Genomic DNA, 24,059 nt, shown 5'->3' with positions numbered 1-24,059 from the left:
AAGTCGCGAGCTAGTATGTTGTAAAATAGCTTTCGCCCGCGACTCCGTTCGCGTGTAATTAAAAAAACAATAAGTAGCCTATGGTGTGCCAAATTTCATCGAAATCAGTTCTGCAGTTTTGGCTACACTCATTCATCTAAACTTTTGCATTTATAATGTTAGTAAGATAAAATCTTCGTATTTTTAACGAAACGTGTTACGTCGCTACGGGCGTATACTGAAACATTTAAATATTAACAGCGCCTTAAACGTTACGGCCAAGATTAAGCTTACATAACATTTTGAGGTCTGTTTTTAATATTCGTTTCAGTATAATGCTGTAAATGAAAATATGTTTTTGTCACATAGTACAAGCCTTTAATTTTTATTACCTACATTAAAATAAACTTAATAATTTATAACCTTAAAATTTTACACTTAATTGTAATTTTAATTTAACGATGGCAATATCACAAAAATATTCCTTCGCTAATTATTCCGAAACGGCAAGAATTCCGTCCGGAGTAAATAATTACATTTAATGTTATCTTAATGGGGCATTAAAAAGTCAAATGGTGCCGCTCCATGGTCGTACTCGCACTGAAATATCTAAAAGACGAAAGTCGCTGTTGCTATAGAATAACACCATGGTTGTATATAAATATTTTTTTGTAGTATAAGATGGCAAACGAGCAAGCGGCCACCTGAATCCACCAAAATGGAAAACGACCGCTGCCCATAGATATCCGCAATTGCAGATGCCTTGCCTACCCTTTATCAACGGTGGAAGGAGACGCAAATAAAGAGAATATTTCCTCTTCCTATGCGTCTCCTCCGTCGTCATATCCCCTTCTCCTTCCCATCCGTCCCTCTTAAGAAAAGGGTGGAAAGGAAAAGGGACCAAAATTAGGCCTCCGGCACCACACTCATCAGAAGAAACGCGGAATTGCTTCCACCTCACGGATGTTTTCTGTGTGGTCGTGGTATTACACCGGGCCAGCCGGCCCATTCTTGCGAAGATGTTAAAGCGGTCTCTACCACTGACTAGGTAGTTAGCCTTTTATTTGAATGACTGTTAATGAAATCCCAAATGCTTAAGACTTTTAAAAATGGCGCTAAAATGTCGCTTTCTACGCATTGTTATCTAACTTTTTAGAGGTATTATTAAATGTTGTAAAATTTATTTTATAATTAAATAAAACGAACGGTATTTTACAAGTGACCTATGAAATTCAATAGTCATCACTTAATTGTTTATAAATATATTGATAAATAGCTTCTTGGAAATTCAAGATAACCTCAAAGTGTCACACGATTGCTTTTTCATTCATCAATTTATTTTGAGAATACAGATAAGAGAAAAAATTTATAATTATTACCTCATATCCTGGTACATTCTAGAATCTAGATCTGCATAACGTAACAACTTTTTTGAATAAATCTTTAAATCTCAAATCTACATTTCAATTAAAAATACATATAACAGTAGGTTTCTACTGTCATTACTGATTTCATACTTATTGCAGTCTGTCAATGAAAATGAAAGAGGTGTAACTGTTACGGCAGTGGAATTCTGCCGTAACGTTATCTGAAAGTAACTGTTGATAGGAATATATTAAGTTTATGTTATTTAAAATGATACTGGTTGCTTTAATATTATGTCACGTGCCTAGCATTGGCCTTGGCGCCATAATGTGACGTTTGCCGGCATCCGTGATAACCCGCGCGCGGTTTTGTAGGTCGCCACAGATAATAAAATATTCGCGAATATGTTTGACCGAAATACATAATTATAACTTTAGGATAACATAAAAAAGGCAAAATATATGAAGAGTTTTATTATTAGTATGTTTTAATTATTTGTAATATAATAATGCGTAGTTACATACCTACTTTAGTAGTGAATTATTTTATCTTTAACACGTAAAAGCAATGATCAAATGTAACCAGCACTAAGAGGCCATAAAGAGTACTCTAAAGCACATAAACTTTGGCCAGATTGAGGCAGATTTTAATCATGCTAATATTATAAAAGCGAAAGTTTAGATGGATGGATGTTTGTTAAAGTTTGTAGCCTAAACCCATGTCGATGAAATTTGGTATAGACGAAAGGAATAGTCTGGAAGAACACGTAAGCTACTCACTTTTGTTTTTATATATATATATATTACTAATACTATACATGCGAAAGATTAAATGGAAGTTTTTTCCAGAACGGACAACGGATCTGGCTAAAATTTGATATACGGTGTAGAACATAGTCCGGAAGAACACAAAGGCTAAATAAAATTTTATTTTAATTCCGTGCGGACGGAGTCGCGTCTAACAGCTAGCAAATAATAAATTGTTTTTTACTCATAATTAAAACTATTACGATGAGTCGCTTGTATTTCTGATAGTGTAGTTTCTGAGTGATTTTTGGGGATTTTCCAAGCGGTTATCACAGTTAATTGATTCTATAGACGAATCGCCAACGACAATATATTTAGTTCGTGTACAGCTAACAAAAATGTATAGAATATATTTAGTTAATGAATTGAACATTTTTGCATCAAGTTATTTGGTCAATGCTCCTTGCGCGTACAACGGACACAATAATTACGCGAACTATAATTTAAAAGATAATTGAATTAGCTACCTTTTTGTGTGGACATTAAGGATATTTTTTGTATGTCGGGATAGGCTAAAGTGTGTCAATTTGTAAGGTCAGTGTATCGAGTACAATCGTCCTACTCTAAGAGCTATTCAGTGTTAAATCGAGTACGAGCTTCGTCTAACATACACTGTTGCTAACTTAGTTGCCGTGTGTAACGTGATAAGAAAAAACCCATACACGAGATGAATGTCGCCCAATTAATCTTAAGATATAAACTGAAATAAATAGTGTACATTAGGACGATTATTTCGTTCCAATTATGAAGATTATTCTATGATTAATTATATGTTGGTATCAATAATTAGCTTAAAAACTCCACCATTATGATTGAATTCATAAAACAGATGAAAGCACAAAATTTATCTTAGGTCATTTTTAAATGGAACAAAGAATACAGTCCGTAATTTTAACATTTATATTTCAAGATAAATTTTACCAAGGTAGTTCGTAATAGTGTTGAAATAAAGTAGATTTAAAATAAAATCTGCGACATATCTTCGCACCTATCCGTCGATTTGTCTTGCGATGTGCGTCACTGCGCGTCGTCGCCTTTTGGCGGTTTGTCTGCCCTTGACTCGGGTTTTCGAAGACAATGAAACCGATTGCGCAGTTTTTATGTTTCCGCCCGCGGTCGTGAGGGGGTTACAAGTGTCTCCAAGGGTTTACAGTGTACCCGGAGTGCCCTTGATGACTCTATATTGATACAAAGATCGCAATATAGATTGGGCGGAGTTTTGAGGTCGATGACGCGTTATTCAATTGAAATTTATGTCTCGAATATGATATGGTTAGGAGTAAGGGGCTTAATCTAATGTCTTTATTCAGTTGTGAAATATCATATAAATATTATAAATGCCAAAGTTACGATGGATGGATGGATGTTTGTTAGCGTTTGTAGCCTAAACGGCTGAATGAAATTTAGCACAGGATTAGAGTATAGTTGGAAGAACACATAGGCTACTTTTTATCCCGGGAATAGTTACAGTTTTCGTGGAATTCATTAATTTAGTTTTTAAATGTTTACTCGATCATTCTGCAACGAATCAACATATCTTATAGGAATGTGGCACAGATATAAAACAAAGTCTGGAGTGGACATGGGATAAGGTTCATCCCCGAGAAATGTCTGGTTTCCGAGGGATGCGTAGCTTTTTGTATTTATATAGTTGGTATGTTTTCTAATACCACACTGACGAAGTCGCGGGCAACAGCAAATAAGTTATAACATGCTACGCTACGAGCAAGATGGCCTCTTATGAATAGAAACAAGAATGAAGTGATGATTTCATAATATCTATTTGGATATACACCATTTTTTTAAATTATCAAATGGCCCAACATACAGGAAAGTAATTTAATCGAATGATATAAACGATAGTGAAACTTCCTCTGAATCGTATAATACATTGTGTATTTTAAAAAGTGATAAAAAAAGTTTGTTTTATATTACATCAGGTAATTTATTAACCACCTGTTTAACATCGCCGAGACTTCAGAAACCGTGAAATTATTTGTTAATAGTGTTTTATTCTGACTACCGTCAATGCCGATGTCTGACCTCGGTGTTAATGGGGAGACGATCTCCATTGCCACATAATCTAATATACAGTCTGACGGTTGGGTTAAATGTTAGTCTACCCTCGTTGAAGGTTCCGGGTTCTTTTCCGCTATTAAAAAATATGGTTATTACTCATTTTAAGATAAACGGCCTTAAAAGCTTTAATATTAAGGTAATTTACTTAAACTATTTTTATTCTAACCTTGTTGGAGTCTCCGAATTTAGTTGTCTATATTTAGGTCTTTGTCAATTGGAAAGATTCATGGGAATTATTAAATAAAATCTTCCTCAATCTATTTATCGTTAACTAGCTTTCGCGCGCGATTTCTTCCGCGTGGAATTAAAAAAAAAACAAAAGCGAGTACGCCTATTTGTTCTTCCAGAGTATCCTCTACGTCTATGCCAAATTTCACCTAGATCCGGTCAGACGTTTGGGCTTCAAATTCTAACAAACATCCATCCATCTAAACTTTCGCATTTATAATATTAGTATTAGTAAGATTAGGAAGTGGATATGATCTGATGGCTTAAATTAGAAACCCTTCTGTACTGCGGTTTATGGGAAATACGTTTAATGGTCGGTTTCCCACATTTTAATCATTCGTTAGTGTTTTAGGTTCGATAATGCCATGAAATGAGTTTCCAAACTGTTTAACTTTTACTCCGTCGAAAGTTAGTGCAACCTAACACAAATGAAACTAAAAATTAAATAGTAACTTCAGCAACCCGGCATAAGTGGAATATCTACAACATTCTTTGTATCTAGTTGCTTTATTCCGAATCATCATCATCATCTTACCTTATCCTACTCCCGTAGGGTCGGCGCAACAGGTTTTTGTCCTCCACATAACTCTATCATACGTCATCTCAGTCATTACTCCCTTTTTGATCATGTCACCTTTTACACAATCCATCCATCTCTTTCTAGGTCTACCTCTACCGATGTACCCTTCCACACTCATATCTAACGTTCTCATTGTAACATGCGATTCATCCCTCCTCATAACATGCCCATACCATGCTTTATTCCGAACGATTTTGACTTATTTAATCCACCTTAGGTCATTTTATCTTACGCCCTTCCCTGTTTTAAAAACTTTATTTCACGATCGCATATCTTACTTCTTACTTATTATCTGACTAATATTATAAGTTTGAAAGTTAAGATGGATGGTTGGATGGATATTTGTAACCTAAACGCCTGAACGTATTACGATGAAATTTGACATAGAGTAGAAGATAGAACACATAGGCTATTCACTTTTGTTTTTTCCAGTTTCACACGGACGGAGTCGAATACCAATATAAAATGTCAACATTGAATTTTAAACTTTTCAATGTATATGCTTTGCCTAACCTCTGTACTATTACTGACGACTTATCGGCCCTACCACATTTTACAAATAACCTATAATATTATCACAAATGCTTAATCAACAATTTAAAAAATATTATATCATAAATCGTCATAGTAAAATAGACCGTTGACAATCGTGTTAGGGTTCAAAATAGATGTTGCCAAGATTTCGTACCTCTGCCCAGCAACGGGCCCAAGCCGACCATAAATTCCGAGCAGTATTTGTCAACGACCGCCATTATTTAGAACTGTTGCTATGAGAACGGTTTCCCTTAAAATTTATTAATTTTCGCGCCAACAAGTCGTTTATGCAAATTGTAACCCTTTGCTCTTTGTATTTATGTCTTAAAATCGATTACAATTCTTTAATATTTAATCAGGTGGTCAATGAAAATTATAATGTTTGATGTTGGGTATTTTCCTATTATTAAACGAGGTCACAATTTGGTTAGAAACCTTAATTGAATACAACAATGATTCTTTGTAAAACACATTTTATTGTAATTTTGTGTAACTATGCTAAACTAGCAATTCTTTTGTTTTTACTATATTTAATTATCACACATAGTTTAGTCTAGAAATAAAACAAAGAAAGAATGTTCATTAGCATTTTATTAAAAGTATGACGAAAATCAGAAGGCAATACCTAACTTCTTTCATCCATTCTGATTAGACCAAAGATTTAAAAGCCACTTCGGAACAAACCTAAAAGTGGCAACCCTATTTACTTGTAATAAACCTACATAGGACAGTCTTTTGGGCTTCAATGTTGCAAGCTACCATATAAGGGATTCAATAATTAAACAGTTACAAAGCAAACGGCCGGCGAATGCAGACCGAGTGAACTTTTACTCATTCTACGAAAGCTCGGAGTTGGAATGCAAGCTGCGCACACATACGTAATAATTCCGTAGCATACAACGTGTTATTGTTCCGTTGTTTGTGTGCGAGCATATTTATACGTTTAATGCGTTCTTTGGCGACAATTAAACGCGACAAACGCACGTTTCCCACGCGCCCACAGCGAATGCGTGTCGCGTAGACGATAAATCGAAAGTAGTGGCAGCAGAAGAATATTAAAAACATAACATATTCATTATGGCTAAAACTTAGGTTACTATTGAAAATTCAAAAGTATGGTTGCATGGATGTTTGTGAGAGTTTATAGATTAGAGTGCTAAACGGATCTCGATTAAAGGCATATATATATAGGGCATAGTTTGGAAGAACAGAGAGACTACTATCTTTTGTTTTTTGAATTCCACGCGTGCCGAGTGGCGGGCGAAAGCTAGTATTTTATGATACTACATAGTAAAAGAACCAGTATTTTAACGCATTGCATTTAATTCTGAACATTTAAAAATAAGAAGTCGTATGTTAATAAAATACATCCTGTCCCACATCCGGAATCTATGGCATGTTAAAAAGCAACTCTGGCTTGTCGATGGTTATAAAATCTTAATTCGCAATACGTTCCGTGATTTGAAGTGTGCCTAAACGGTCGTTAAATATATTTTTCTGGATCATTTGGTAAATTAATTACGTTATTAATCGGTTAGCGATCTCCTTGGTAGCAGTATTTATTGTTATTGAAAATATTATAGCAAATCACAATTTAATTCATTATGTTTTCGATTTTACTGTTTAATTATAAAGTATTATTTGTTTGATTTTGGAAAAAATAACCAAACTTAATCTGCTGACGCTACCTTCCGTTGCAATACGTCATGTAGATGATAATCATTCATTCATTACGGCTTCCCGGCGCATCGTTGCGGTCATTCGTGAACTGATTCACTACAATCTACTAATCGCTCTATTATTATTCCGTTTGTGTTTATGTAATTGGTTATTGAGCTACAAAGATTATAAGTGCCTACATATGTAACGTGTTTAATAAAAAGAATTCAAATGAAGTACGTAATTTAATATCGAGCTTTTTTATTTTTATTTAAACACTGTAGCTATGATACAATAATTTCATCACGACGCACGTCGGCGCCGTGGCTTAGTTGGTTAAAGCGCCTGTCTAGTAAACAGGAGATCGCGAGTTCGAATCTCGCCGGGGCCTACCTGGATTGGGTTTCTTTTTTTGTTTCTTAATTTTCAGGAGTTTATTTTTTCTTGTAAATAGAGTCTATAATTTCTATCAATTAACTTGAAAGTAAAAGCCGAATTTATCCAACTAGTCTTATTTCGTATAAAAAATTTTAGAAGTCGTATTTATTTAGTTTCAAACATATTCAAATTTCCATAAATTACCTTAGAAAAGTAATTATAAGTTTGTAATAAGTTGATACAAGACCTCAATTTGATTCTGTCGTCGTCTGCCGAGATCGCCTCTTGAATAATTCTTACATTTGTAATCTCTGCCGACTTATAAATAAAAATGACTTACTTCACTTTGTTTGTTTCTTTTTATCATATTAACAAAGCTTAATAACAAAATAAAAAAACCTTATAATCAGCACGAAAAAGATAACGATTGATTCTAAGTAATCAAACTAAAAAATTAATTATTGACTTTATGTTAAGAAAAGTAAATAACCTATGTTCCTCCGGACTATCTTCTACATCTATGCTAAATTTCATCGAGATCTGTTTAGCAATTTAAGTTACAAACTCTAAACAACGTCCATTTAAACTTTTGCAATTATATTTGTAAGAATCATTGCGTGAAAAATGTCACGATCAAGAAGGAAGTGATGACTGAGATGACGGATGATAGAGTTATGTCAAGGAAAAAACCTGTAGTGACAACACTACGGGAGTAGGATAAGAAGGAAGATGATGAGGTAAGATTACGCTTCTTCATCAATATACCTTCTTAATTTAATTTATCTTCACTTTATATGCGCCCCTAGATCCATACTTTGTAAGCTAATTCCATGTCATAACCACCACGTAAACGGTTCCTATTGTATTCAAGTATTACTTGCGCAAGTAACACTTACAAACTCAAGTACGCTACGTCCTGCGAAACGTTACCCTCAAGCCGGCCCTGAATATTAAAATGCTATACAATGAATTTCGATCGATTCCCATTCAAAACTTTGTATCATAAGCTTGGCGGCCGCCCTTTCTACCTTAAGGCGAACTTAGAACTAATGTATACTGAAGACAATGGCTAACCTTGCATAATTAAATATGGTATTCAAGAAAGGCCTTTTATGTAGTCATGTTTAAGTTCGCGACTATTATATATGCAATACTGGTAGTAAAGAGGATATGAATGTGGAATAGATCTAAAGAACGATGTGTTGTGAAAGATAACGCGGTAGGAATAATCGTTTCAATAATCGTTTATACCCTATAAGTTTACAAAACCACGGGACAGATTTTAAAGAAACTGGTAGGATATTTAACCACGAAAGGGTTTGTGTCAATGTTGAAAGTTTTTATAAAACTAGAAGAATATTGCTTCTAATAGTTTTCTTAGTATTCAATCCCAATAAGCGCGAATAGCCTAATGGTTTGGGGTACGGACTACCGATCTTGCGGTCGAGGGTTCGAGTCCCGCCATTCATCTATTATCGTGAACCACATCCTAGCACAAGCCTAGAGTTTAATTGGTTAAAGTAGTTAGTAAATTAACAAGAATCTACTAATATTTTCATTAAAAAATTATTTCTCTTTATATAATGTGAAATTATTGCAAATTACTTCTAAATCACAACCGAGCCCTTTAGCCTTGTAATGGAAGGTAAATCTTCATGTATGTTATTTAATGTCAACTTATCATACTATTACTTGGTACTTTAGAAAGTAAGTCAATGTAATTTAAGTCATATTGCCCCTGCAGGGCATCCTTAGGCTGCGTTCACATAACGGCTACCCGTGGAAGTTTGACGAACTTATAATGGAAAAAATGTAAATCTAATTCAACCTATGCTATATTAAAAAAAACAATTAGCAACATTTTGTTGTTAAGGATAGTTAAAGTGTTCAATGTAACACGTAGAACTGTCGTGCTAGTATAAGTAAGAGTAGTAGTATAATTGTATTTAAAAAAAATAACTCACTAGTGCTATATTTACGCAACAAAAAAAGAAAAGAAAAGAAAAACAAACTGTGCAAAAAGAGTACGGACCAAGAGTCTGTAGAAGTTGATAAATAAAAAAAATGTAACACGTATTATTTATATTGTGTTTTAAAACAGAAAAGAATGTATTGTAACAATTATTAATACAAACTACTATAGTTCTGTGTTTTTACATCTAAACGTTTATTCGATTATTAAATTAGTGTAAATTAATTTAATCCTGTTGGAATAAAACGTGAACACTAGGTCATTAGCGAAGAATAAGAAACAATATTCAGAAATTTCTTCCATATAAATACAAAACGCGTACGGAAATGCACGATCGATACCCGAAGATATCGAGTCAAGCCCGAAGTGACAGTGAGTGTGGACGCATCCTAACTATAACAAAGCGGGTCGTAATGAGGCTGGTAAGTGAGTGGGCGTGTGGCGGGTATTCAATATCCAGCCACACGCCCGCGGCCGCCATTCCTTGTGGCTACCGTTTTAACTATTACTTATAGATTGATATATTCGATCATGTAAATATAAACTGCGTCAATGCGATTAGCAAATTAAAAAAATATATTTCACAGTTTCACACAATCTTACTTCTTACTAATATTTTAATGCGAAAGTTTAGATGGATGCTTGTTAAAGTTTGTAGCCTGAACTGCTGAACGGATCTCGATGAAATTCGGAATAATTTAATTGCACGAGGACGGACTCGCGGGCAATAATAGTGAAAATATATATTTGACAGTATTACACGTAATATCAACTACATTTAAGTTTTATTAGACTCCTACGTGTGTTTTTATTAAGATAAATTAGATTGTCACGTTAAACTTTGTTAATGATGATTGACTAAGCTGGCCCTAAACTTAAAAATGAATGGTAAGTTATAATAACTTGATGCTCTAACCTAAAAATTCTTTCACAGTAAGATACAAACCATTGAGTAGTTGCTCTTCATTTATTGCTAAATTTTTTACAGTCACGATCAAAAGCTACAAAAAAAAGATAGTGTTTTACAAGAACTTTAGGAGTGTAAGCCCACTGTTAATGTCTTACAAGAAGTATCAATATCGTTCATTAGTTCATAGATAATTAATTGCACTCGTGGTTTGACCCTTTTAGATAAGGTGCATGAACGATTAGCTATACGCTTGTTTACAAGTTTACACGTGTACGTTGTATATAAACAGTAACTTTGTGCAACAAAGTATGCTTCCATTGACCTAAATAGATTTTAACTTTGATATATTACTGTCTTTATACTAAATTGCAAGGATATGAATAGTTAACACCAATTTAATTTTAAATCGAATATTATTTGTGTTTCTACACATTACTATAAAATGATTGTTTTTTAGATTTGCTCGCATAGACTAGCTGAGGGACAGGAATTCTAAAATTATTTTTACATACAGGTTAATACAGACCTCCTGTAATGATTTTTCTTGTATACCTTCCATATAAACACAGTTGTATATAGGTATTTCAAGCCAAATATTAATGCATTCTTCAAAACTCGAGCGAAAGCGTTTAAGATCCATAGAGTACAAACTTATAAATATTTTTATATGACCACTAGCTCGTCTTTACATATGCTTAAATCCATCCACCGCGTCCTGTCTACCCATTAATCATACTCACAATCGACCGAAGCTCTCTGCACTATGAACACATTCGATTTGCATAATTATTTTTTAATTAACAAACATGAAAGATCAGCTTTGCCTAATTAGATGGTAGCTTCTTAAGGGGAAGCGACTCCGGTGGGAATTTGTACGTGATCTTCTTTTGTAACATTTTCTTTAATATTCTTAAGATGTAGGAATAAAAACGCTGTTGTGTAGTTTCCGGGTAAAGACCCAGAATTGTTTTCTAAAGTAAATGATAATTACGTATTACATTTTATTGAAACAACATTCCAGACTAATGTAATTTGCCAGTAATTTTGTAACCTAAGTAAGATGAAATATACTCGGAGCCTCCTTTTTAATTCACAAATCTGAGTACGACAGCATACACTAAGTGACTTCCTTACACTTGTTTTAGTAAATTCAATTCCAAAACGCTCCTATGTTTAGATAAAATAACAAGTTGCTTTTTGAGTAAAATAATTTAATTCCGCATGTTACTCCACCTTAAGCATTTAATTTAATTTAAGTGTTTTATAAAGTCATCGCGCAAAGGAAAGTTCATGTAATGTTTAATTAATAATTGACCCTAATAATTAATAATTATATAAGCCTAAAAACCGGTTGTTTTGTTATCCGTGACTACTTTTCGTAATAAAAGGTTTCATGATGTATATTTACAGTGGAAATGTTGTTACACATTAGTTGTTTTCCGAAGCTATGATATAGTCGTGCTTATGTGTTTTAAACAAAGAAATCTTGAGTTAAAATAAATTGTATATTAAATTACTTACTTATGTATAAAATAATTCATAGATTATATAATTTTTAATCCCTAATTCGACAGTATATTTTTGAAGTAAAAATATATAATACTAGCTTTTGTCGGCGACTCCAAAATGCCAAATTACAGCGAAATCCATTCAGGCGTTTAGGCCACAAACTCTAACAAACATCTGTCCATCCATCTAAACTTCCACAATTATAATATTAATAAGATGTTACCAACATTACAATAAAAATCTTACGTTTTAAAACTTGTTGAGTAGATTTGTTTAAATTAGTTCTTCACACCGGAAACTATCGAATTAAACTTTAATTATTTTATTTCTTTGTTCTATTTTCAAGGCTAAATAAAATTAACTCATGCCGTACATAAAAAAATAATAACTAACACATCGACATTTATTTACACATATTTACACTAAATTATTTAAATTTTCGTGAGACATTTTATAATTAATTATTTAACGGCTTACTCACGTCGTACTTTTCTCCGGTGACGGCACCGACCAGTTTCAGACCCTGCGGGGGTCATTCTTCGACGAGACCGCGATACAGCATCTTTAACCCTCGCCCTGAAGAAGGACCCCCGCAGGGTCTGAAATAGGTCGGTGCCGTCACCGTTAACGTGAGTAAGCCGTAAAATAATTAATTATATTTACACTAGTTTAACTTTCCATTTTATTTGTATACTTTTGTAACAGTTTTTAATTAGTTTTATAACTTCACAATAAAAGGGTGTATACTATTTCTTTCATAGCAGGTGTCAGAATCACTAAACATGGCCACCCTAAATTAAAAAAAGCAATTCTTTAATCAACAAAATCAACTGTCAAAGTAAAGTTCAAACTCCCTATTTAGTGAAACCGTTGATTGTTACCGTGTCTTGTTACTAGGCGTTAATTGGTGCCCTTAGCCCAATTAAGTGGCCTTAGTTTTGACTCCTTGGTAACAAGGGGCAGGTTGCCGTGTCGGAAATCATCAGGTAGGTCAGTGACCTTTGGTATGTTGTAATTAACTCATGTTTGGTGCCACCTTTAGTAATTAAAATAAAAACATTTATGACTAGAAATTATAATTGTGAAATGTTATAATTTAAAATTTGTGTTACCAATGCAACGCAATCTATATTAATATTATAAAGATTTGTATTTTTAAATAAATCAAAAACTACTAGGCCGATTTTAAAAATTCTTTCACTATTAAAAAGTTACGTTATCAGTGAGTAACATAGGTTTTACGCGGGCGAAGTCGCTAGCAACAGCTAATATAAAATGAAATATAACCCACCAATAACAATATGTTTTAGTTATTGATTAAAAAGCTAAGGTTAAAATAATCTTTAATTTATCTGCGCGGGTAAATTTTCTACGAATCTGCACTAAGGGGAGCACTCTTTCTAACTGCTTAACGACTCTAGGTGTGACAATTACACAGATAATTAAATTAATCGCATTAGATAAATGCACCTAATTAAATAAACACGTCTATTCCCTTAAGGACAGGCAGGCGGAAGCCGCTAAGGGCCACATAATGAGTAGGTGTGGCGTGACAAATATTATGTGACCCCAAAGGGAGAAGGTCTTGTACATTTTTAATCAAATGTTTAGGCTTTCCTGTTAAGGCATAATTACCGGAATAGCCAAGTCATTAATGACTCATATCTAGGGTTAAAATATAATTAAAAAATGTGTAAGTGACGTAATAAATTATGAAATAAGTAACCAAATTGATGTTTCTTTTATTATAAACTTCACTTTTTAAATAAAAACAAATGAAAAAAGAAAGTTGTAAGTCAATACATTTAAAAAATCTATTAGGTCATGGCCAATTTCTAAACAAAATGAAAGCATGTCGAGCGAAATTTAAAGTGAAAATAAATTTTATTAAAACAATATAACACTTTATTCTGTATGAAATCAAAGTAATTATTTATCCGATACACGAAAGTATTGTAGTAAATAAAACATGCGTCTGTTTGGACGTAACTGACCTACAGAATGTATGTTAGTGTAATAAAACGTTGAAAATAGATCGGATTTTTCATGTATTTACTTTACACTGGCCTTGTGGCCTACATAGCATTACATGTATACGCAACAATATTGAAAGCTGTAGATTTGCAGTAGCTTTCGCATATGACTCCGTCCGTAACAAAAAACAAAAGCAAGTAGCCTGTGTTCTTCTAAACTACGCTTTACATCTACACCAAATTTCAACGAGTTCCGTTCAGCCTTAACAGTTGTAACAAACATCGCATTTATAATATTAGTGAGAGTAAGATCAACGCGTACTATTACTAAAGATTTTCCTTTCCGTTAACTCCCATTTCCGACACTTCTAAACTGAAACATTGCCATCTCTGTTTTTTTTTTCTGTAAAAGTAATATTGTCTACAAATATTTCATGTGCTTACGATTTCAAATGAAATTCTGCGTTCAATGCTTATTTTAATACACTTCCTGTTCCCGTTTGGATACCAGGATAACAGAGCTCATCATCATTTAAAGTTATTATGAAGTTAAACGTTTATTATACGTTCTCAGCACATCGCCATAGCAACAAGGAACGCCCATAGAATTAATTACGTAAGCGCAATAACGAAAATTCCCCTTCGCGCTTGGTGATTGCATTACGTTGGCAACACTGGCCAATAAACGTTAAGGTGCGGACACGCTGGGGGAACGATTTAAATTAAATAAAAAAAATACACTATTAATACTGGTCTACAACTTGTAGACATATTCAGGCATTAGAGTGTCATAGTATTATTCGATAGATAACATTTTGAATACCTAATATAAATTGCAGTTTGCTACGCTACAGCGCTACGAAAATACGTAGCATGTGTTTGTGTACTGCAATTCTTTGTGAAATGTACTTGATATTTGTGTAACTGTTTATGCTAAATGAGAACTACATTAAATAACCCAAGACAAAAGACAGAAAACAGAGTTTTCCCTACGCTTCATTTGTTTTATTTGTTTAAGTCCAGTTTAATGTTTTAAAAACAAATGAAATATTGGATTTGCGTCATGTCGTGTTTTTTTTTTCGAAGTTGTATAATAAGCGTCCAGTATACAACTACCTTTACGATTCTGTACATGGCTGGACAAACGATACGGTCCAAAGTAAACATTGCCGGGGCTTTAACTAGCTCTCCCTTCGACTCCATCTGTTTAATTTTTAAACCCTCATCCGCTTTGTAGGCCTTTTTTATGTTTTATCGAGTTCCATCGCTCGATGACAATTAATATTGACTTTGGATGAAACGCACGGAATTTTCACTATTTAATTAAAATCATCAACAAATACGTGTTAAATCAAAACTGTATATTGTTTGAATCGTTACATTTTTATTCTGTGTTTTCTTTAATTTATAAATAATAAAATCATCGATAAAAATAACTAATTGATTGCCTTTTCATCTGACATTTTCAGTGGGCTCTATACAACAGACTTGAGAACGATACGCCTTATGTATTACTCATCAATCATCCGGAATAGAATAACTAAAACAGAAATAGTGATGTTACCTAATCGATAAATATAATTTTCCACGAAAATTTCCTTTTCTACTAAACTTAAAAGTTCTATCATACAAAAATTTAATTATAGCAATATTTTAACTAATAAAATATTTTTATTTAAATCGAAAATGTCAATTTGGGCAAATTAGATTTAATAGTGACCACAAATTGGCTTTGTTTTTAACATTAATACGTAATCGAATTTGTTTATAAGAGAATGGCAGACCTTGTATTATAAACGCGTATTAGAATCTAATATTGAACATTTTGCGATAGTATAGCTGATAAAATACTTTGCGTATTCACAAGCCCAATTAGAATACCAGGAAATGAATAAAATGACGCAACAGTCTATCGGCGACATTGTAAATTCGCATACTTTGGCACAAAATCTGGGCTGATTTTTTATATCACACTCAATTAAATGTCGACACAGTTTCCAAGTTTTATCGATATTTTTACATCCCGTCTCTAGTTCAAGGGCAGACGGTGTTTCATGGTTGCGGGCAATACACGTTTTGGACGATAAAAAGTGTGATTATAATAAAATATTGTTGGGCGGGCGCGGCGGCGGCTTGTTGCGAATTTTTACGCTGACATTTGTTTGTTTTTAAATTTACACTGACCCACTTTCGAGCGTTGCGTGGGGATACGAAAACGAATTAGCCGATATCTTTTTTTGAAACAGCCAGCGAGATTATTTTTGCATTGCCTAGGACAAAATGTTTGCACGTTTATTTCTAAAACGACTATTAGTCTCTTTTGATTATGTGTCTCTATACAAATATTATAAAGAGGAAAGATTTATATTTTTGTATGTATTTAAATTAAAAAAAACTACTTAGCCGATTTCAATTCTGTCACCGTTAGAAAGCTACGTTATCGGTGAGTAAGATAGGCTATATTTTTCAATTTCACGTGGTTGAAGTCGCGAGCAATAGCTTGTCATTATTATGATAATATCTTTTTATTTTTCACCACTCAAACTGAATAACAACTTTACCCGTTTGTTATAAATTACTTTAATCCAATCCAAACAATTTACTATTCTATTTCTTTATAGATATTTGTTGTATACTGTAAACATTTATTGTTACCAAAAATTGGAACCTAACAACGACGGCACTCACCCTACTAATTCATTATTTACGACACCAACCGTATCCGTGACGTGAAAGCTAACGTTACGAACTTATGTTACTGCGTTACGTAAACTGGGAGTTGCTGACTTTTACGACATCTATCGGATACACGATGCATCATTTATTTGGACTTCCAATTTTATTACCTCATACTCGGAGCTTTCGCGTAGCGTTATGTAGCTTTATTTTAATACTATTACGCAATCATTACATACAGCTACGTTATTCAGCTACGAAACGATTCGTATGCTTCAATACGTATGTCTAAGAGAGGGTCTACCTTTGACTAAAGTACCGCACAAATTGTGCGATTGTCGATTATTTCGCAGCCTTCAACTGTTTATTTGCACAACTAAAAATCTGGTAGTTTTTGCACAATATATGCTCAAAGGAATCGAAGCTAGACTAAACAGTTGTGCGATAGTTTAATCAAATGCACAGTGGTAGAGCCCGCTTTAACATCTTCGCACGAATGGGCCGGCACGCCCGGTGTAATACCACGACCACACAGAAGACAGACGTGAAATGGAAACAATTCCGTGTTTCGTCTGATTAGTGTGGCGCTGGAGGACTAATTGAAGTCCCTTTCTCTTTACCACTCTTTTCTTATTAGGAGAGGATGGGAAGGGGAAGTGCATTTGACAGTAGAGGAGATGCATAGGAAGGGGAAATATCCTCTTTATGTGCGTCTCCTCCTCCGTCGGATAAAGATAGGCTACGCATCTGCAATTGCGGATGTCTATGGGCAGCGGTCGCTTCGCCATTTTAGGCGGATTCAGGTGGCTGGTTTCTAGTTTGCCAACTTATGTTATAAAAAAAACAAACGGTTTTAATGTGCACAGAAAACCGTGTACTGTCAAGCAGTAACTGCTCCCAACGAGACAAAACCCTCTGACCGTTCACGAACCCGGATACAGTTTGCATCTTTTTATAACTGTTTCTATTATCTTCGTTGGCAGTTTTGTCGTAATTCTATGAAAAACAGTTAACATTATTCTTACAAATATAAATTGGGACAATACAAAATATAAGGAAGTCTACGTATTTCAATGTCATGTAGCGATTTTCGGACCCTCGATTTGTTTCACACGAATGCGGAATAGTAAAACGAACAATAAGATAGAACAGTATTGGTATTGTTCAACCGGAAATACCGAGATAGACAGTTTGGACTGTGTTCATTTAATAAATACTTTTAACACCGTCTACTGTTCTGTCTGTGCTACCCTTGTGTGAAACCAGTCTTACGGGTGAATACACTCGTTTATTGTCAAGGTGTAACCTCGTCTAGCTCTACAAGGTTTAACAATTCTCATATCGAATTTCCGCAAAATTTAACAACTCTAATTGCCATTTTATCAATAATAGTAAATTAGAATTAATATCAGTGAAGGTAAAGAGGCGCAGCTTTCAGTTTATCTTGTTTTGTAGTAAACATAATGTGAACTGTTGCATGTTATATTGGAATCATTAAGGACGATATTTAGAGTATAGTAGAAAGTATGGATGGATTGTGTGAAAGAGGATATGCTTAAGAAAGGAGTGGATTCAGATATGACGGCTGATAGAGATGTATGGAGCAGCACATACTGTGCCGACCCTCCGTAAGGGATAAGGGCAAGTGGATGATGATTAAGAGTATAGTAGAAACATTTAGACAAAGGACTTTTAACGTACAAACATACTAAAAAAAACTGTTTCTTTGTTGTTAAATTGATACTTTTGCCTTTTACTATTTCCAATACGAGAGACAATTAATTTTTATATATATATCTTACTTCTTACAAATATTATAATGTGAACGTTTAGATGGATGGATGTTTGTTAGAGTTTGTAGCCTAAACCGATGAAATCTGGCATAGACATATGGTACTCAGTTTTGACTTTTTAATTCCACGCGGAGTCGCGGGCGAAAGCTAGTCTTTAATAAAGTAGGTCTTCGATTAGCATTCTGTACGAATTTGGAAAGTTCTTTTGTCATCGTTCACGTGGCAACAATCGTCTTGTCTTCGCGTAGCAACAGCTTGACGTCACCCACCACCTGTGTCTTTGTCATTCGCCATGTATTGTGTTGCGACCTTACTAATTCTTAGTCCATTGACATGGCCTCACAGTCGCCATTCGCGAACACTGTATCAGAATATATTACCTTTTTTCGTCTATCCATCAACATATCAAGCATCTTTATGTATATGGTAATTTGATTACGCATATATAATCCGTATCGGGTTGTCTGTTTGTGGAAGGACAGCAGGAAGCACTTTTGGGATCGTGTTGTGGGTTTACTACGCAACTTTTTAGGTGTAATTAATTGTTCTTTTTTTAGTAAATATATAAACAACTAAATACTGACAGAATGACTATTAAAATACATTGCTATTGTAAAAGGTACTCACTTTCAAGAAGTTTGTAGTAACAAGTTCTGGAGTCTTTTAAACAGAAGTTACTTTAAATTGACCCAAGCAAACCCTGGTAACAAACTAGTGAACACATTACGTTATATGCAAATGTAGTAGGGTGCCCTAAGCAACGCGGATAGTGTATTTAATTCGATCTATTGTAGCAGCGATCGGCAAAGGACAGGAAGCCGTCACAAGGTTACCGGGTTAGCAAACATTTGAATATAAAATTTAAGCAACCACTATAATTTAATCGCCCTTATTATACAAAGTATATATTTAACAAATTACCGACAACAAGCCACTAGTGGACGTATTCTACTCATCATCATCCTTCCTTTCCAACTCCCGTAGCGGCGCAACAAGTTTTGGTCCACATAACTCTATCATAAGTATCAGTCATCACTCCCTTTTTGATCATGTCACCTTTCACGCAATCCATCGGAAAAATATGATTAAATTAATCAATTATGTCAGTTAGGTCTATTACTGAGCGCTATAAAAACAAAATTGCAGACTGCCACAATCCCTTGGTTGCAGTCCTACTCAAATATGGTCACAGAAGGAGACTTAAAAGGGCCATAATTCTGTAAAAGAAGAAGTCTCTCGATTGAGAAAATATTCAGAAAATTTAATCGTTCCTCACATTTGCTACAAGTTTTAGAGACTGATTGAAGATAATAAAAAAAAAATTGTAACAGAGAGAAGTAGGAAAAAGAGTTTTCTGTCACTTTCTAATAAAAACAGTATATTTTATTGTCTATATTGGATAGTATGCCCAGTTCAAAAGTTCCCGGACACAATTAATGGGACGCTCGTTCCGGAACGAATGAGGCGTGTCAAATGTCAATAATTGATAGTAAGAAGTAACGTAAAACTGTACAAAAATAGTGATTTTTAACTCGTAGCAAATTGTATAATCACGATCGCTATGGCAAATAAAGTATGTACTTGTTAAAGATTAACTAAGTAAACGTAAAAAGTAATTTGAATACATTCGTAAGATGTTAAAATATGAGCGTTTGTTCTATTTTTTTTTATCTTATTAAATCCATAAATCCAAGATATTTTAATCCGTAGACATAACAGAATATTTCCGTGTCATTTTAAACTAAGGGCGCGTCGAAATACATTTGTCCTTGTCATCGATAGTAACTTTTACGTTCTTCGCACCACAGAATACTGGCAATCATTACCTTTGACCAAACAATCACGCAACTGGTTAGTCGCTGTTTGATTCTGATTAACTTATATAGAAAGCAAACTACTCGATTTTTAGTTGTACAAATAAACAGTTGTATTGGCTTCGAAACAATCGACAATCGCACAGCAGTTGTTAGATACTCTTTAGCTAGACCACTGCTCTGATAATTGGCATCTCTTTCATTCCCTCTAACAAGAAAGAGAAGACAATATTCCTGAGTCGCAGTCAAATTATGGTTAGGAGAGCCAAGTTTTGTCAGGATTTGATATTTATATTACCTCTGTTACGACGCAAATTTTAACACGTATCAAACGATATTCAACCAGGAAGACATTAAGAGAAAAAAGACGCAAAACGTCAAGATTTATTGAAATTATATCATTTTTATTTCCACTATCGAGACACGTATATCTGTCACTAGTTTAAAATGCTTTATATTACAGGTTTATTTAAAAACAAAGATGTTTTAGATGTGGTTAATTGCGCATTTGATACAATTCTAATATTAAAGAATCTTTCTTAATCTCATTCTTTAAATATCAGTGAGTTTTTTAAATACTCGTATGTATATTGTTACTAGCTTTCGCCCGCGACTCCGTCCGCGTGGTATTAAAAAAAAACAAAACCAAGTAACGTATGTGTTCTTCCAGACTATCCTCTACATGTATGCCAAATTTCAATGAGATCCGTTGAGCAGTTTAGGCTACAAACTCTAACAAACATCCATCCATTTATCTAAACTTTCACATTTAAAATATTAGTAAGATTATGATTTTGCTGTTTAAAATATAAACATAAGTAATATTTCCTTGATCAAATTAAGAGGTCATGAAGTCAAAAGGATTTGAACAGCAGAAGGTATAGTTTAAAAATGGTGAATATGAAGATATTTCAAATAATCTATAAAAAAAAATAAATACACCTATATAAAAAAAAAACTCTAATAAGACCTTCAGGAAACTTTTCTATCAACCCTATATATAAACATGTCTATTTTAACAATTTTCCTACGAAATATATCACATGTCCTTGAGCAAATTTAACTTGTCTGAGAATTTGTACAATTTAAATGGACCAAGAAGACTATAAAACTATATTAAATTAAACGTTACTTACTAAATATTTTACATTTAAAAGCTTCCATACAGATAACGACTATAGCAGAAAAACTTTTGTAATTCTTGGCTCAAAAACCTACGCCAGAAAAGAGCACTCATTCACTTTTCAGAGCCGCGGTTTAAAAAAGAAAGTCGCTCTAATGATTGCCGAACTTCGAGAGAAGATGGCACTTTAAGAAGTAGTCTTAACAACCTCCCTTCAACATGTTTGCCTAGTATTTAATCTATTTCAGCTTTAATGTTCCCATAAGTTTGCAAACCCACGTTAATAATAAAAAAAATCTTTATTGGACTAAAACAATTTTGTACAGAACTCATATAATTTTTACATCTAGCGTTTGCTCTATGAAATAAATAGAATTAAAAAGTATGAGTTCCCCGGAATTGCGGAAGGCAGCGGCGCGCGGCCATAGATTTATCGGTGATTTGGCAAGCGCGAGTCGGGATTATCGCGTCATGTGTACGTACGATATAGAATTGTATATTAATGGGCATAGGGTGACCATATGACGTGTATTCACTAGGAATTTTACAAAACTATTAAAACGAATTTACCTTTAGAACTGTAATCGAACGACAATTCTTTATTCAAAATGGATCTACTGATTTACTAATTTGAAAGTTATAATTGGGCGAACAAACGTAGAAGCTCAGAATGTTTACTACCTATTTGTCAAGAAAAATATTACTTTTGTTATTTTCATTTGATGTACAATATTGGAAAACATGATTCCTGTTTTATCCCTAAGAAAAATAAACTTCTGGCTAACTCATTGCTAAAAGAAAAGAAATCGAATCAAGGTAATATTCCATGATGATTTTAAAATACTTCTATTAAGCAGTTATATTCAGAGGTTGTCTGCGTCTAGGCACCACCAATTTTATTTATATAATTGTCACATTTTACTCTGCTGACTGTACCGGGTATAAGATAGGGCGTACTTGGGCGATTGCCCAGGCCGCACGCTAGAAAAGGGCGTTACAGATCAGCGAATTACGCAGTCTCATATCCCTGATCTCTCCAAGACATGGTATAAAGGGAGGTCTGTCTGAAGAATATATTCTGCATTTACCACCTTTTAATGACAAACCATGGGTTTTTACTGTCATCCCTCTCGTTCGCTTTAAACACAATGAGATAACAATATATTTGCTCCTGGTGTTCGGACAATGTTCACTCACGGTTAACAGCAAGATTCTTTTGTTTCTGTCTCCAAATATATCGTCTCCATAACCTTCGTTTCCTAAAGTTGCTCAACTTCGGTCAATTCCTTAAAAGATACGTCCTCACGAATTCTACATGAATATTATCTTTGGTTAAAACAGCACATCGCTCAGACGCCCACAAGCCTTCGGACAAATGCTTTGTACATACTTATTGCCTTAACTAACGACCACACGCGACTAGCTTCATCATCTACTAGGTATAATTAAAATTTAAAACACCAAATTATAAACAACTAGCTGTTGTCCGCGACTTCGTCCGTGTAAAATTTAAAAAAAAAAACAAAAAGTATACTCTATGTTACTCACTGATAACGTAGCTTTTTAATAGTGAAAGAAATTTTGAAATCGGCCTAGTAGTTTTTGAGATATTTCAATACATACAAAAATACTCTTCTTTCCTCTCTATAATATTAGTATAGACTGAAATGTTGATGGGCAACTTTGAGTTATACGTTTAAATTGGTCCTAAGTTAAAAGTACTAATAAATTTTTCAGTAACCGTTGATACAGTACAGAAATAAGAAAAATCATAGACAAAGATACGGGCTCAAACTAGTCAAGTACATATAAAGGCGACAATACGTCTATCCCCGGCATCCAAGTTATAGTTTTTATGGCATTCCGTCGCCAGTCGCTAATAGATAGCTCTTAAATAAGTGAAAGCACGACATTAAGCTAGATTTAGGGTGAAGGACACACCCGGAGGAAGGGGACGAGATAATTTTAGGGTAGAGACATATGTTATCGTACTTTATAGACAATTTATGGTGATATTATGTGCTGGTTTTGTCTTGTTTTATCTCATATACAAGTTAAAAAAAATCTACGGAAGTTTAAGAGCGAAGATAAATAGCTAAAATGAACATGATATCAAGCGTTGTCAATTTCCTGTCTTTCAATATCAATCAGATTAAAAGAAACTCATAAAAAAAATCAACAGAACACCATTCGTCGGTCAGAATTCCTAAACAAACCTAAACGAGCTACGCAACAGTTTCTAAATTTAACCCCGACGATGTCGCAACATGTAAAACGGGTCAGATCATCGCGTCGCATCAACATAATCGGACAATAAAGTTTCACTTCTGAACGAAAGCGAAACGCTTTTTGGCACAGAATCGCTTGTATCCATTTTCAGTTAAAGCGTGAACGCGTGACGCGAGCACGTGGGCGCGGCGCGGTCGACGCACGCTAATTTAGCATTTAACGACATCAAACTAGCCCGGGTAGTAACAGCAGGACTGTGCTAAACTGTAAAGAATATTAAATAGCCAATAACGGGTCTTGGCCATGAAGTAATATTCGCATATAAAATTGCTAAATCTTTATAGGTTAATAGTTTTAGATAGTTTTAATTATAAAGTAGTTTATTTTAGACCTTCGGAATTTGATCCAATCTAGTCGAATAGACAAGGCTTACATTTATGATGGAATAATCC

General features: G+C 34.1%; 1 protein-coding gene and 1 non-coding gene across 2 annotated transcripts in view; both read left to right on the top strand.

The window, feature by feature from the left end:
* LOC106100296 (tRNA dimethylallyltransferase, mitochondrial) overlaps positions 1 to 24,059 on the top strand; it is a 139,898-nt gene that overhangs the window by 74,252 nt on the left and 41,587 nt on the right. The gene's annotated exons all lie outside the window — the stretch shown is intronic.
* Trnat-agu lies at positions 7,548 to 7,621 on the top strand. The gene has a single exon. It is a non-coding gene; the product is annotated as a tRNA-Thr (tRNA).

This window comes from Papilio polytes, unplaced genomic scaffold (assembly GCF_000836215.1).
Source record: "Papilio polytes unplaced genomic scaffold, Ppol_1.0 DF824058.1, whole genome shotgun sequence".
Classification (NCBI taxonomy): Eukaryota; Metazoa; Arthropoda; class Insecta; order Lepidoptera; family Papilionidae; genus Papilio; species Papilio polytes.
The sequence above is the reverse complement of the archived record's forward strand: the minus strand, read 5'-3'. Positions and strand labels throughout refer to the sequence as shown.